Source organism: Cetorhinus maximus, chromosome 22, assembly GCF_964194155.1.
Source record: "Cetorhinus maximus chromosome 22, sCetMax3.hap1.1, whole genome shotgun sequence".
Lineage (NCBI taxonomy): Eukaryota > Metazoa > Chordata > Chondrichthyes > Lamniformes > Cetorhinidae > Cetorhinus > Cetorhinus maximus.
The window spans coordinates 55,077,242-55,092,022 of record NC_135900.1 but is presented as its reverse complement, the minus strand read 5'-3'; the positions used below and the strand labels follow the sequence as shown (position 1 = coordinate 55,092,022).

General features: G+C 46.1%; 1 protein-coding gene across 4 annotated transcripts in view; it reads right to left on the bottom strand.

The window, feature by feature from the left end:
• Positions 1 to 14,781, bottom strand: part of LOC144696711 (protein shisa-like-1) — a 179,357-nt gene that overhangs the window by 70,119 nt on the left and 94,457 nt on the right. Inside the window, exon 1 of one of the 4 annotated variants that reach the window (XM_078568350.1) lies at positions 6,613 to 6,752. The exons of the other annotated variants lie outside the window; for them this stretch is intronic. The gene's annotated coding sequence lies outside the window, so the exon portion shown is untranslated. Of the gene's footprint in view, positions 1 to 6,612; positions 6,753 to 14,781 lie in introns of those variants that run through there. 4 annotated transcript variants of the gene reach the window in all.

Below are 14,781 nucleotides of genomic sequence, written 5' to 3'. Positions count from 1 at the left end.
TAAAACATGTCCCCTCACGTGACACTATCACATGAGCTGGGACATGCCAAAGAATAAAAGTATAAATTTTTATTAGATTTTTGTCTCTCCTCCCTTCGTGATTAGTTCTAAAATCTAGGAAATATTGGGAAATCATAATCTGTGCGTTTACAATCTCTGCAGCATTATGACACGGTGGATGGTAAATGCCAAGATGCTCAAATCCCAGAGGGACACTTGAAACAGCTGCCACAACTGTTTTGCCACAACAGCCATCTCTTTTAGCACACTAAGATATAGGCATCGAGTCCTGGGGATTTATCAGATTTTAGTCCCTTAAGTATCTCCAGTATTTTTCCTCTGCTGATATTAATTACCTTCATTTCCTCACTCTTGTTAGCCTCTAGGTTACCATCTATTTCTTGTATGTAACATATGCCCCCTACAATGAAGACAGACAGGGAATTTTTGTTCAGTGTCTCTGCAATATTTTTATGTTGAACATTTTGAATTTTTTTTGAATGTTTCCCCTGTTTATTTACCACCATACCATTTAGCCAATAAGCCAGTGGTCCCTATGTAATTGGCTTTTTTAAGATTCTTGTTTGTGATTGGAGTATGTTCAAACTTAACATGGAATTCAACTGATAAAAACAAAAAGCTACTGCGGATGCTGGAAATCCAAAACAAAAACAGAATTACCTGGAAAAACTCAACAGGTCTGGCAGCATCGGTGGAGAAGAAAAGAGTCGACGTTTCGAGTCCACATGACCCTTCAACAGAACTGAGTATAGTTAGGAGAGGGATGAAATATAAGCTGGTTTAAGGTGGGGGGCGGGGGGAGAGAAGTTGAGGGTGGGGTGGTTGTAGGGACAAGCAAGCTTTGCTAGGAGCAGATAGATTATCTACTCCTATCACTGCTAGCTTGTCCCTACAACCACCCCACCCTCAACTTCTCTCCCCCCGCCCCCCACCTTAAACCAGCTTATATTTCATCCCTCTCCTAACTATACTTAGTTCTGTTGAAGGGTCATGTGGACTCGAAACGTCGACTCTTTTCTTCTCCACCGATGCTGCCAGACCTGTTGAGTTTTTCCAGGTAATTCTGTTTTTGTTATGGAATTCAACTGAATTATGATCATTAATTCCCAGCAAATCTTTCACTGTAAGATTATTAATTAATTCTACCTCATTGCACAGTATTAGATAAAACATTCTTAGTTGGCTCCACAGTGGTTTGTTCCAGTAAACTGTCATGAAAGCATTCTATAAACTCACCTTCCAGATCACTTTTGCCAATTTGATTGGTCCAGTCAATATGAAGATTAAAGTCCTCCACAATTTTTACGTCACCTTTGCTACAAGCTTCAATATTTTCTTGTTTAATGCTCTGCCTCATAGTATAACTACTGTTAGGGGGCTTATAAACTACTCCCACCAAATTTTTATGACGCTTGTTTTTCCTGATCTCCACCTATACTGATTCTACTTCCTGATCACCTGTGCCAAGGTATTTTCTCACTAATGTCCTTATATCATCCTTTACTATCTGGACTGCTCCTCAACCTTTTCCAGTCTATCTGTCCCTTCGAAATATTGTGCAGTCTGGAATATTTATTTCCCAATCTTGAACACTTTGTAACCATGGGCTGCATATTACCAGGTTGGGCGGAGGGGGAGGGGCGGATGGCCCCCCCCCGTCCTCTCCCCCACCAAGAAGCAAAGTTGGCAGGAAGCCAGCTCACTCCACACCAGCCTGTCCCGCAGCCATAACATGCTACGGGCGGGCTAAATTGCCTGCCAGTAGGATCTCTGCCCTTCACTGGGATTGGCCGGCAGCTCCAGCGGTCCCACCAGTGCCAAGAGCTATGTCGTGGGCACTGCTGGCACTGCAACCAGTTCCAAGAAGAAGGCCCAATGGACCCTGGAGTAAGGTAAGTCTGGGATAATGGGCGGTGAGGGTTCGGCCAATTTAAGGAGAGGGTGGGGTGGGGTGGGGTTGCTGGGGGTGAAGGATTTGACGAACAAGTGGGTAGGAAGAAAGCACTATCTTAGGAGTGCTGTTTCCCAATGCACAAAGGGCACCCCCCTCCGACCAAAGATAATACCCCCCTTCCTTCCCGCCCTTTTAAAAGCTTTTTTTTAAAGAACGGCCTGCTCACTCCCACCCAACTGCCCACACCAATTGTGTTCTAGTGTGGGAAATGTAATATTAGGCTCAATTGCTGTGTTAGAAAGCTCAGTTGAGCTTGATTATTTATCTAAATAAGGTGGGGGGGGGGCGGGGAGGTGTTGTCAATTTCCACGCCCTCCCATCTACCATGTTATGGGGGTGGCAGGAAGGTGATGGGGTGGGCACCCACGGGTGGGCACCCACCCTATTTTATGTGCTGTCCCACTGAAAACACAAATGGCGACGGCACATAAAATCTAACCCACTGGGCTGAATTTTCCAGAATTGCACTAAGTGCGGTAGCGGGCGGGTAAAATGGAGTCCTGCCGGCTGGTGAAAATGGTGGGTTTTCACGTCGTATCTTCCTGAGCCCGCCTCATTATATATTCACTCCCGCGAAACATGCTGTTTCCATGGCGAGCGGGGTCTCATTCGCCCGCTCGCCATCTCCCCACTGTTGCATCACGCCGGCTGCCATCTTTAAAAGACAGCTGCCAGCAAAGCGCTCATCGCCACCAGCTCACCACCGCTGCCTAGGAGACATGGCCAGCAAAGGCAAAAAGACTGCAGCCTCCCCCCGCTTCAACGACAGGTCCCTCGAGCGACTGCTGGATGCCGTGGAGGCCCGCCAGGATGTGCTGTATCCCCGCTCTGGCCGCAGGATGGGCAGCAAAGTCACCAACACGGCTTGGAATGCGATGGCAGCGGTGGTCAACACAAATGCCCTGCAGAGGAGGACAGCCACCCAGTGCCGCAAAAGGATGAATGATCCCCATTCCGCCAGGGTAAATCATTCTTTTCATCACTCCCAACTCACATACACTCAAACCCATCTCACATCCACAGGGCCCTCACTCACTGCCAGTGCAAGGGACATCACCACTCACTCTCTCACACACACCGTCATTGTCCTCATCCTGTCCATGGAACCACTCACCACCCACGCAGGCCAGGCACGTTAATCATCTGGCCTGGCAGGCATCCTGATACACTCTCCACATCTCTATCCCTGCAGGACAAGCTAGCTCACAACAAGAGGGAAAGGTCACAGACAGTTGGAGGGATGCTGGAGATCAAAGTTCTGACAGAATTCGAAAACAGAGCCATCCAGCTGGCCGGCGATGACAGGGACCGGTCCTGTGCTGACGGTGAGGTCGGCGCTGCTCTACCAAGTGAGGATCCAGCAGTGCAACATCCATCAGATAACCATACCATGAGTGATGTGTCCAGTTTTACAGGCCACTGCCATGCACTAATTATCTTCCCTTGCTTTTGGAGGCATATCTGGGAAGCAGCAGACGGAGTCCACAACCCAGAGCCTCCAATCAAGCCCCAAAGAAACCTCTGAAGAGGAATCTGGAGGCACCCTCCCTGAAGTCCCATCACAGCGCTCACCCACACCCTCCACCAGCGCAGAGACACACACCTTGGTGGGTCCTAGCTTTAGAGTAACCTCAGGATCACAATCTGGTCAGCACATCACACTGTCTGATCCACAGCAGGCAGAGGCAGGGACTTCCCAGGTCCCCGGCACTCGGAGGACTGCTGGAGGCCAGAACGTTGCTGAGTCCGAGTCAGATGATGAGCCTCTGGACTTGGTCATGTCACAGTTGCTGGAGCTGCAAAGGCAAGCTCAGGAACATCAGGAAGGGATGTCCGCTGCATTCCTCAGATTGCAAGGCACGATGGAGGAGTCCATCCATCTTCAGGCTGAGGTGATAACGCTAGCATTGCAACACACTGGGATCAACACTGGCAGGATGTCAGCTGCCACGGAGACCATGGTCCAGGACATCGCTCCTGCACTGCTGCGCGGGCTTAACTCCATTGCTGATGCCATAACTGGCCTCCAACGGTGTGTACGCGAGAGGGGTGCTGGGCAGCTCGATCTCACTCCAGCTACCCCCTCCGTTCACAGAGTCAGTCAGGGGCCCTCGGGCACCCATAGGGAGGAGGATCAGCAGATGCACACTCCCATCCACCCAGGTGACCCTAGGAATGACCAGCTCATCTGACTCCGCTCTTCCTGTGACCTCCACAGATCCAGCTTCACAGGCCGAGGAGGGTGCCACTGCCACACAGCAGGAGCCCAAAAACAGGCCGGGGCCCTCCGAGTCTCAGCCCTCTAGAGGACACCCGCCAAAGTCATCACAGACAGGGCGTCACAGTCAGCAGGCTGCCTCTACCTCCGCTGTGGCTATCCGGGGAGCACCAAGACATAGAGACAGGGTAGGGAAAGTTAAGGAGAATTAGTTGCACAGCCTGTGCATGGGTGTTGATCACTTGTACATACTGTTCACTATTGTCAATAAACTCCCAAGAATGTCTCCCTGTCTATGGCTCCTTGTTCTGATGAGCAGTGTTCTTGTCACTCAGATGTGAAACCTTTCTGCACAAGATAAAAGGCATGTGTCTCAGTCCAGGGCCTCTTCCCTGTGCTCTGTGCAGCCTTCAGACCACAGTTTTGGTCCAGCCTCACTCTCCCTGGAAACATTACTGATGCCTGCACCTCGACAGTGCTGGTCATTGCTGCCAGAATGTAGTGGGCGGGCGCCACAGCGTTCTCTCATACTCTCAGTGTGCTCTCAGCACCTTTAAGATGGGGCTGGCCCCATCACATCAGCATCTGTGACCAGTGATGCTGTGCACCAGCTCCTGAAGGGCTGAGGTGCTGAAGGCGGACACAGCATCAGATGCATCTAAAGTTTCATGGCTGCATCTCTGAGATGGCCCTGATCATGGAGTTCAAGCGAGCTGCCATCGGCCAGACAGGAGTCAGACGCTCACCCGACGTCATTGCGTGTCAATCTGCGCTCATTCAGGTCGGGCATGCCCAACAAGCGCAATATTCTGCCCAGATGTTTCACTGCTTTTCGATGTTCGGCGACATCATCTGAATACATGGTATCACGTCCTACATGTATGTTAACAACATCACCATATCTTTTGACCCCATCGGCCTCTGTGTTGTCAGCCTTTGCTTTTCCAACATCCAATTTTCAACTTACTCCAGTTAAACCGTAGATTGATGTAAAGATTGTCCTTTGGACCCTACCACAAACTCCAATCCCATCCACCTCCTGCACCACATTAAACCTGACTGTTCAGATCCCCAATATTGTATTTGACCCTGATCATTCCCAACCTTCCCCACCACAAAGACTGCCTGCCTCTACCTTTGGAACATAACTGTCAAAGTCCTTCCCTCAGCTTGTCTGCTGCCAAAATCCCCATCCATGCTCTTGTCAGCTCCAGACTCGATTATTTCAATGATTTCATAGTTAGCCTCACATTCTTCACACTCCATTAACAAAAGTTAACAAAAGTTCATCCAGAGATCTGCTGCCTATATCTTAACCTTAACCAAGTTCATTGATCATCTTTGTTCTCACTGGTCCTGGTTTCCCAATGCCTCCAATTTAAATTTCCTGTCCTTGTGTTTAAGTGACCTCCCTATCTCTCTAACATTCTCCCTACAAATCACAATCCACTGAGAACTCTGTGTTCCTCCAACTCTGACCTCTCTTGCATCCCCTTCTCCCTCTTCCCATCTGCTTTCCAGGCCTTAGGCCATGAAATTGTCTCCTGAAGTGTCTCAACCGCTGCACCTCTCTCTCTCCTCCTTAAAATTTACCTGGAAACTAAGCTTTTAGTCATAGTAAATGAAAAAAGGAAATGCCTAAAATACTCAGGCGGCCTGGCCATATCTATGGAGAGAGGAACAGAGTTAACATTTTTTGTCTCTCCACAGATGCTGCCAGCCTTGCTGAGAATTCCCAGCATTTTGTTCTTATTTCCGATTTTCATTATCCACACTGTTTTGCTTTTGTGTAAGCTTTTAGTCACCTTGCCTAATAGTTCCTCCTTTGCCTCAGCACCAATCTTTGTTTGATCATGTGTTTGTGAAGTGCCTTGTTAAAGGTGCAACACTAATGCAAGTTATTATTTGCTATTGACTGCTGCTACTAAAAGTACAGAGCTTCTCACTTTCAATCCCTTCAAAAAGGGTGGATTGAAAAGTGTGCTGAGAGCTCTGGAATCCCTTCATGTTGCATTCAGCAGACAGGATCTTTTTTATTTATGATGTTAAATATATTCCTCTTCAAAAACAAGAAAAGTGAATTTGAAATAATTTAATTTACAATGAGGCAAATGAACTACTTCATAGTTTGATTCCCAAAGAATCCAGTTAGAAAGTATGAGATAACAGAACAGTTATGACAAGCAATTTGTTTTATTAAATTTGAAATCACTGCTTAAGCTGATTACAGGCTCATTTTAAAGGAAAATTATTGAAGTCATTAATAATGTGCAAAGCCTGACTAACCCTGGTGTTCTGAAGAGTCATATCACTGAAGGATGTCTGTGTTTAAACTATTTTTGATGGAGCATACTTTACACCAAAATCTAATAACATAATCTCATGTTTTATTGAAACATTTTTAAAAAATATTACTCACAGGTTTAGTTCACCCATCTTCATTTCCTTCTCTCCTGAAAGTGTTTCACTCATGTTCGTGTGCATTTCCAAGAATACAGTACCTTACCCAAGTGGCTGCAACAGCATGCAGTGCATTTACCTACTGAGCCAAAGGGGGTGTTCTATGATGCTCCAGTTTATTAGAAGATTGGGTGGTAAACAAAATGCAAATGCAACATTACAGGGATGTTGGAAGAGGGATGAATTACAGACCATATGGCACACAATGCACCTTACTATATGTATGTATGAGTAAATAACATACACCTCAAAAGCTTCAGCTTTGCTACTGAGGCGCATTTAAGACTCAAACAATTGCAAGGATTATTCATCTTAACATTGGCTTCTTGTGCTTCATATTGTAGTAATAGAAAATTATGAAAAGGGAATTGAATATATACTTAAAAAGGGGAAAAAAAAGCGGGGTTACATGAAAGGAGTGAGGAATGGGACTAAATGGATGGTTCCTTCAAGGATTTTAAGCAAGTATTTATCAAAGCCTTTTTAAGGATGGAGACCCATAACCGATTAAAATAGAATGTATATAAATAACAATAACCTTAACAAATGTAAATAACTTAGAATGGGATCCAGCACCATGCAAGTTAGAGGAAAAATGGGAATAACATCTCACAGGTTTCAGAGAATCTGGGTGTGCAATGTGAAGTAGCAAGGTCATTTTATCAGTCTCAGCAACACCCATTGGTCTTCACCTGTATTGGACTGGGACGAGGGTCCTAGTGGAAGGGGTAAATAAAGTGATCACAAAGACTAAATTAGTAAATGGTGGTGGGAGGAGGAATGGGGTTGGTCAGGTAGAAAAGGTAGTGTAGATTCATAGTTTGAAAGCAAACAGTAGGAAAGAGAGCAGAGTAATGATCACAAGTTATGCTTTTTGCAGGTAAAAGGAAAACTAAAAGATGCAAAGTAAGTAAATCAGGAGAGGGAAATAAGTGAGTAAAACATTAGAGCAGGAGGACAGGTTAGTGTGTATGGCCCAAATAATCTTTCTTTATACAAATTCATGGAATATAAGGAACAAATTGAATGAATTACAGGCACAAATTCAATTTAGGAACATAGGAATATAACAGCATGAGGCCATTCGGCCCATCGAGCCTACTCTGCCATTCAAACAGATCATGGCTGATCTCTACACCATTTTCCCCACTATCTCCATATCCTTTGATGGCATTAGTATCCAGGAATCTGTCGATTTCTGTTTTGAACATATTCAATAATTGAGCTTCCACGGTCCTCTGGGGTAGAGAATTCCAAAGATTCACCATCCTTTCAATGAAGAAATTCCTCCTCATCTCAGTCTTAAATGGCCTCCCCTTATTCTGAGACTGTGCGAGTTCCAACATAAAATTACATTGCTTTTGTGTTATTGGCCTGAGGATGCTTCATTTATTTTGTAGCTGCAGCGTAGGCCAGTATGTAATACTGGACATGGGTGGCTTGAAATTTTATTGCACAGGCACTGACTGGACTTTGGGGTCAAAGGAAAGGGTCATTTCTGTGATCCAGGATGGAGACAGCAGCCCTGGCATGAGGTGGTAGCTCTTATTTGGTAGCCTAGCTGAAGGAGCGTTGGATCAAGGTGTCCCTGCCTCCCTGCAGGTTACCGAGGTCTGCCTCCACGCCCTCAGCGTTCTCCTCACCATGCTCCGTTCCTGTCTCACTACTGGATTCATCCTCTGCTGCTTGTGCAGCTGTGTCAAGATCCTCTTCCTCCAGTGGGTTGCTCCTTGCCAGTGCCAGATTGTGGAGAATGCAGCATGCAACGATCACCTGGTCTTGGGGGTATTGCAGTGCACCCCCTGAATGGTCCAGGCATCGGAAGCGCATCTGGAGAATACCTATGGTTCTCTCTACCACAGCCCTTGTGGAGACATGGCTCCTGTGGCACCACTGCTCCTCCTCTGTTCTTGGATGGCGGAGAGGCTTCATGAGCCATCTTTTCAAGGGATAGCCCTTGTCACCCAGAAGCCATCCATCCAGTGGGAGCACTGAAGAGCCTCGGCACCTGGGAGTGTCTGAGGATGCACTCATCATGGGAGCTGCCAGGTTACCTTGCACAAACTTGCACAATCTGTATCCAGTGGTCATGCACTATCTGCACGTTCATGGAGTGGAATCCCTTCCTGTTAACGAAGGTATCCAACTGACCCGCTGGTGCCTTGAGGGCCACACGTGTGCAGTCGATTGCACCCTGGACACGGGGGAACCCAGCAATCACTGCAAAGCCTCTGGCTCGCTCAGCCTGGCTGACCTCATCCGTACAGAAATGAAGGAAAGTTAATACCCGCTGAACAGAGCTTCTGTGACCAGCTTGACATAACCGTGGACAGCTGATTGGGCGACTCGCCACAGATCCCCTACTGACTCCTGGAAAGAGCCAGAGGCATAGAAGTTGAGGGTCACTGTGACCTTCAGAGCCACCAGCATGGGGTGTCCACCCACACAGTCGGAACTGATCTCAGTCCCAATCATCTGGCGAATGGATGTCACACTCTCCCTTGAGAGATGAAGCTTCCTTCGGCACTGCACCCCGGGTGTATTGAGGCAGCTGCTTCGCCATCTGTAAACCCTGGCAGCAGGATAGTGGCGTCTTCTGCGGCCCCTTCCACCTTGGACTTCCTGCTGGCCCTGCGCCCCTTGTGCCTGCACTTCTCCTCCCACAGGTTGCTCCCCTGGAGGCTGCACAGGGACATGTGGCCTCCTCTCCCTTCTGCCCCTCTATTCCTCCTCAGAGGAGGTGCCTCCAGTGGAGACCACAATCCCCATTACCAGGGTAAGGGAAGGCTGTCTGATAGCAGGAAGGGTCCATTCTGTCCAAATCCTCAGGGGGCCTGGAAGACACCAATGAGTCCAGCATGGAAATGCTAAGGAAGAAGCCCTGATCAGAGATGAAGCTGCCAAGTCTCAATAAGCCACTAGCAGCAAGTTACCCACAAAACTCCTCACTACTCACATTGAGAATGCTGTTGACCCTTCTTATCCCACCCGTGGATGAGGTTTTCCAAATTGTGGCCTGCCCGCCTGCCCGTGTTATGAGTGAAAAATTGCACGGGCAACCTTAACTTGCCATGAATTGGGTTGTCAAGGGGCTTAACTGGCCTCTTAATTAATGGTGGGCGTGGATCTGACTCCTGTGCACACCCACCGAGCGAAATATCGCACATCATTTTACACTCGAGTGGTTCGGGTGCACACTTGCCTGCTCAGCGAAAAATTCTGCCCCAAGGAATTATAGACCAGTTAGCCTAACATCTGTTGCTGGGAAATTGATAGAGTTTATAATTAAGAATAGGGGTCTTTGAAAATTTTCAACTGATCAGAGAGCCAGCAGGGATTTGTAAAGGGTAAGTCTAGCCTGATGAATATGATTAAATTCTCTGAAAAGGTGACTCAAGTAATGGACAGGGCAATGTCTAAGGATGTTATTTATATGGACTTTCAGATGGCATTTGATTAAAATTCTCCATAAGGGACTCTTAGCTAAAGTTGAAACTCCTGAAATTGAAGGCAAATTATTGATCTGGATAGGAAATTAACTGAGCAGGAAGGGACAGAATGTAAGGGTAATGGGCAGGTTCTAACTGACACGATGGGCAGAATTTTCTGCCTGTCGGGTGGATGGGCCCAACCCAATCTCCAGTGGGCGGGGAGCCAATCCCCGCTGGAGAAGTGGGCCCCGCCGCCATTTTAAGTGGCTGGGCCAATTAAGGCCCGCCCAGCGTGATATCCGCCGGGAAGCGCTATGCACTCCCTGTGTGGGCGGCGGGGGGGGATTCCCCAAATGCGAGAGTGCGCTCTTTAGCGCATGCACACGCAGGAGTGCACATCTCCCTGAGGCTAAGTGCTGCCTCAGGGAGATCGCTGAAAGGTTTTCAAACCTTAAAAATAGAAAAATAAAAAAATAATTAACATGTCCCCCTCATGTGACAATGTCACACGAGATGGGACATGTTAATAAATTTCACAAAAACTTTAATAAACTTTTTTAAACCCTACATGAAACCTCATCCCGCCGGTGGATGATGTTTCATGTTTTTTCAGAAGCCCGCCGGGGCTCCTGGCCTGCCCGCCAGCCTTAAGGTTGGATGGGCAGGGCCTTTAATTGTTTTAATTATCCTCAATTGGCCATTGACAGGTCGGCGGGCGGACAGCTGATTTCGCTGTGCCCCCGCCTTCCTGAAGATTTAAATGGGGCGGGATGACGTCGGGGGTGTCACATGAGGGGGACATGTTAAGGAATTTTTTTTTTCTATTTTTAATATTTTTAAACGTGGAAGCGATCTCCCTGAGGCTGCCAGACGTCATATTGGGCGAGCCTTAATTGACCCGCCCATGTAAAATGGCGGCGGGGCCCGCTTCTCCGGTGGGGATTGGCTCCCTGCCCGCCGGAGATTGGGTCAGGCCCGCCCGCCCGGCAGGCAGAAAATTTTGCCCCAGGTATACAGATCAATAAAAGGTCATGAGCAGGTACAGAAAATAATCAAAAAGGCTAATTGAATGCTGGTCTTGATATCTAGAGGATAGAATACAAGGAGGTAAAAATCATGCTTTAGCTACACAAAAGTTCTGATTAGACCAAACCTGATGTATTGTGAGCAGGACTAGGCACCACACCAGATTTATCAGAATAATACATGGACTCCAAGGGTTAATCCATGAGGAGAGATTAAACAGACCAGATTTGTATTCCCTGCAATTACGAGGTAATTTGATCAAAGCTTTCAATATATTAAGGGGATCAGGTAGGATAGATAGACAGAAACTTTTTCCGTTAGTTGGGGAGTCTGGAACTAGAAGGCATAATCCAAAAATTAGAACGAGACCCCTCTCAGGGGTAAAGTTAGGAAACACTCTGTGCAAAGAGTGGTAGAAGCTTGGAATTCTTTCGCAAATGGCAATTGATGCTTGATCAATTGTTAATTTTTAAACTGAGATTGATAGATTTTTGTTAGGCAAAGGTATCAAGGGATCTGGGGCAAAGGTTGCAGATCAGCCATGAACTTACTGATTGGCAGAACAGGCTCGAGCGGCTAAATGTCCTACTCCTGTTCCTATATTCCTAGCTGTTCATCACCAGATCTGGCTGGTGCATTTAAAGCACTACCAGATCCTGTTCTCATCTATCAAAACTGTTCGTTATTACAGGATCATCCTGAAATGAAAAGATAATCTCCAACTTCTTTTCTCCATGCTCACCTTCAACAAAGCGTGCGAGGAGCTCATGGACTTTGTCACTAAAATTGAGTTCTGCAGCCTTTGGCAACGTCAACCACACCACCCTATCTCTGCCGCTCCCCTCCTTCCCATAGCCCATGGGATCAAACTTTTAAGTTTCCCCACAGCCCTAGCCCTGAACTCGCATCTTTCTCTAGCTTTTCTCTTATCTCCCCTACTGCCCTCTCTGAGCTCATCTTATCTATGAGCTCCATCTCTTGCTTCCTCAACCCTATTCCTACTAAATTAATAACTACCCAACTTCCCTTCCTGGCCCCCATATCAACTGATATTGTTAAGGGTTCTCTCTCCTTGGGTACTGTTCCCCTCTCCTTCAAATGTGCCTTCATCAACCCTCTCCTCAAAAAAACCCTACCACCCTATCTGGAATCTCCCTTTCCTCTCCAACATTCTTAAACATGCCGTTGCCTCTCAAATCTGAGCCCATCTTTCCCAGAGCGCCACGCTTTCACCCATCCAATCAGATTTCTGGCCCTGCCACTGTATCGAAATAGCTCTTATAAAAGTCACACATTATAATCTATGCTATTGGGAAAAGGGTAAACTATCTCTCCTTTGCCCTTTTTGACCTCTCTGCAGCCTTTGGCAAGGTCAAGCACACCACCCTATCTAGCTGGGTAGGAGCATACTCACCTGGTTCCATTCTTATCTATCTAACCATAGCAAGGGAATAACTCGCAATTGCTTCTATTGCTGCTTCTGTACCATTCCCTCTGGTATTCCCTAAGGACCTGTCCTTGGACTGTTCCTACTTCTTAACTACATGTTTTTTTTCTAATCTGTACTGTTTTCCTTTTATATGGAGATTTTATTCAATTTTTGGTTAATTTTGCACTAGTAGAGGTTGATTCTACTTGGCTCTGTGTTCACTTGCCTGGAAATATTCACACTGAAAGATTAAGAACTGTCAGATCACTCCAGGCAGTTTATGGAGGAGCAATTTAGAGTTGATTACTTGAGACTCCTGGTGACTGGGGCTATTGTATATCTTTACTGGCAGATTGCTGTTTATACCCTTGTGATGTTAATGATTCTTCAGTGACTAATCCAAATGAAGATGCACAGTTACTTTAAATTTATTTACATATGGCTAAAATACAAAACAATCAGACAAAGGATTTTGATTTGGTTCAGCTTGCACATTTTATACAGTCCTCAGAATGATGTTTCTTTTGGTTGATTTTCTTTTTCACTTATCAGTATGAGGGATGCCAGTACTAAGCAATGGGATACTTCTATCCTTGTTATGCAGATGTCTGTAACTGAATCCTCCTATTATGACACCTCATATATTAGAAATGGATGTAAACTTGATATAATTACCACCCCTGCATGCTACCCATTCATTGCTGGTGGGCAATATGGATGTGCTGATATGGGTTGATGAGAGGATTTGACTCAACCATGATGTCACACAAAAACAAAAATAGCTGGAAAAACTCAGCAAGTCTGACAGCATCTGCGGAGAGGAACACAGTTAACGTTTCGAGTCTCGAAATGTTACCTGTATTCCTCTCTGCAGATGCTGTCAGACCCGCTGAGTTTTCCAGCTATTTTTGTTTTTGTTTCAGATTTCCAGCATCCGCAGTGTTTCGCTTCTATCTATGATGTCCCACAGATGAATAACCTACAAGCAACTAATGCCCTGGAGCCAATTGGCATTGGAGCAGCTGCTGGAGCTCCGCTTGGTAGCATCCATGGAAATGTACCTCAACTGGAATCAGAGCCTTCAGGAGAAAAGGGGCTAAGCCCCAGTGAAAATTGGAAAACAAAGAAGTTGAATCAAAAGAGAGATTCGACACAAATTATAAACTACAAACTTGGCCAGTAATACATTTTTCAGTATCCAGCTGTCAGGTTTCAGCCCACCTAGCTATCGTTGAGTTTATGGGACAATAATGCCATGTTGTTTCTTGTCATGCAATAGCTCCCAGATGCTAAAAATACCAGGCAAGGCGAGATGGGGGTCATGTGAATTGATGTAGGAAGTGAGAATGAACCTGTTTCTGCAGCTGTGATGAGGTGGTTCTATTAATCATTATCTGCTTCTCGCTGTATCAAGAGGTGGGGCAAACTCTCAGCCATGCTACACTCTAATTGGAGGATTGTATTCATTTGTCTGTCATTTCTACAATGGTAAACAAAAAATAAAATACTGCAGGAGCTGGTAATATGAAAACAGGAATGGAGAAAAGCTGGTCAGGCAGCCTCTGCGGAGAAATGGAAGTCTATCGGTTGACATCTCAGATCTGAGGCTCTTCGTTCAGCTGCTCATCTGGTTTTAGACCTGAGATGTCGACTGACAGATGCTGTACTTTCACAGCGGTGGCTGGCGAAGATTTCCTTTTCCAGCTGCATTTTTACAAAAACTGATACTAAATGGAGGAGACTTCACCTTGTTCCTCCCTCTTGGTGAGATAGATTTTCCCTGGCACTTATTTGGTGCAAATACTACTTCTCACTTGTCAGCTTTTTGAATGGAAACTTTCCTGAAAGGGAATGTTATTGTCTAATAGCCTTTTCATGGATTGGCTATCATTAGGAGATGAGAAATGATGTTACATGGCAGGTGGTCAATAAAAGCAAAATACTGCAGATACTGAAAATCTGAGTAAGAAAGAATGGAAAAACTGGGTAGGTGGGGCAGCATCTGTGGAGAGAGAAACAGAGTTAATGTTTCAATTCCGTATGACTCTCCTTCAGAGCTGGACAATTGGTCAATCCTTTTTGCATTACATCATGATTCAGGAAAACATCTCAGGAGCAAAATTGGCTAGCACCTGAAAATGGACGATAGAATCACAATGCAGGATTAACCTGTGCCTGTTCTTTCCGATGGAGGCAGCATGGAAACTTTGTAATGCCTGCTAATTTAAATGAAAGCAGCATG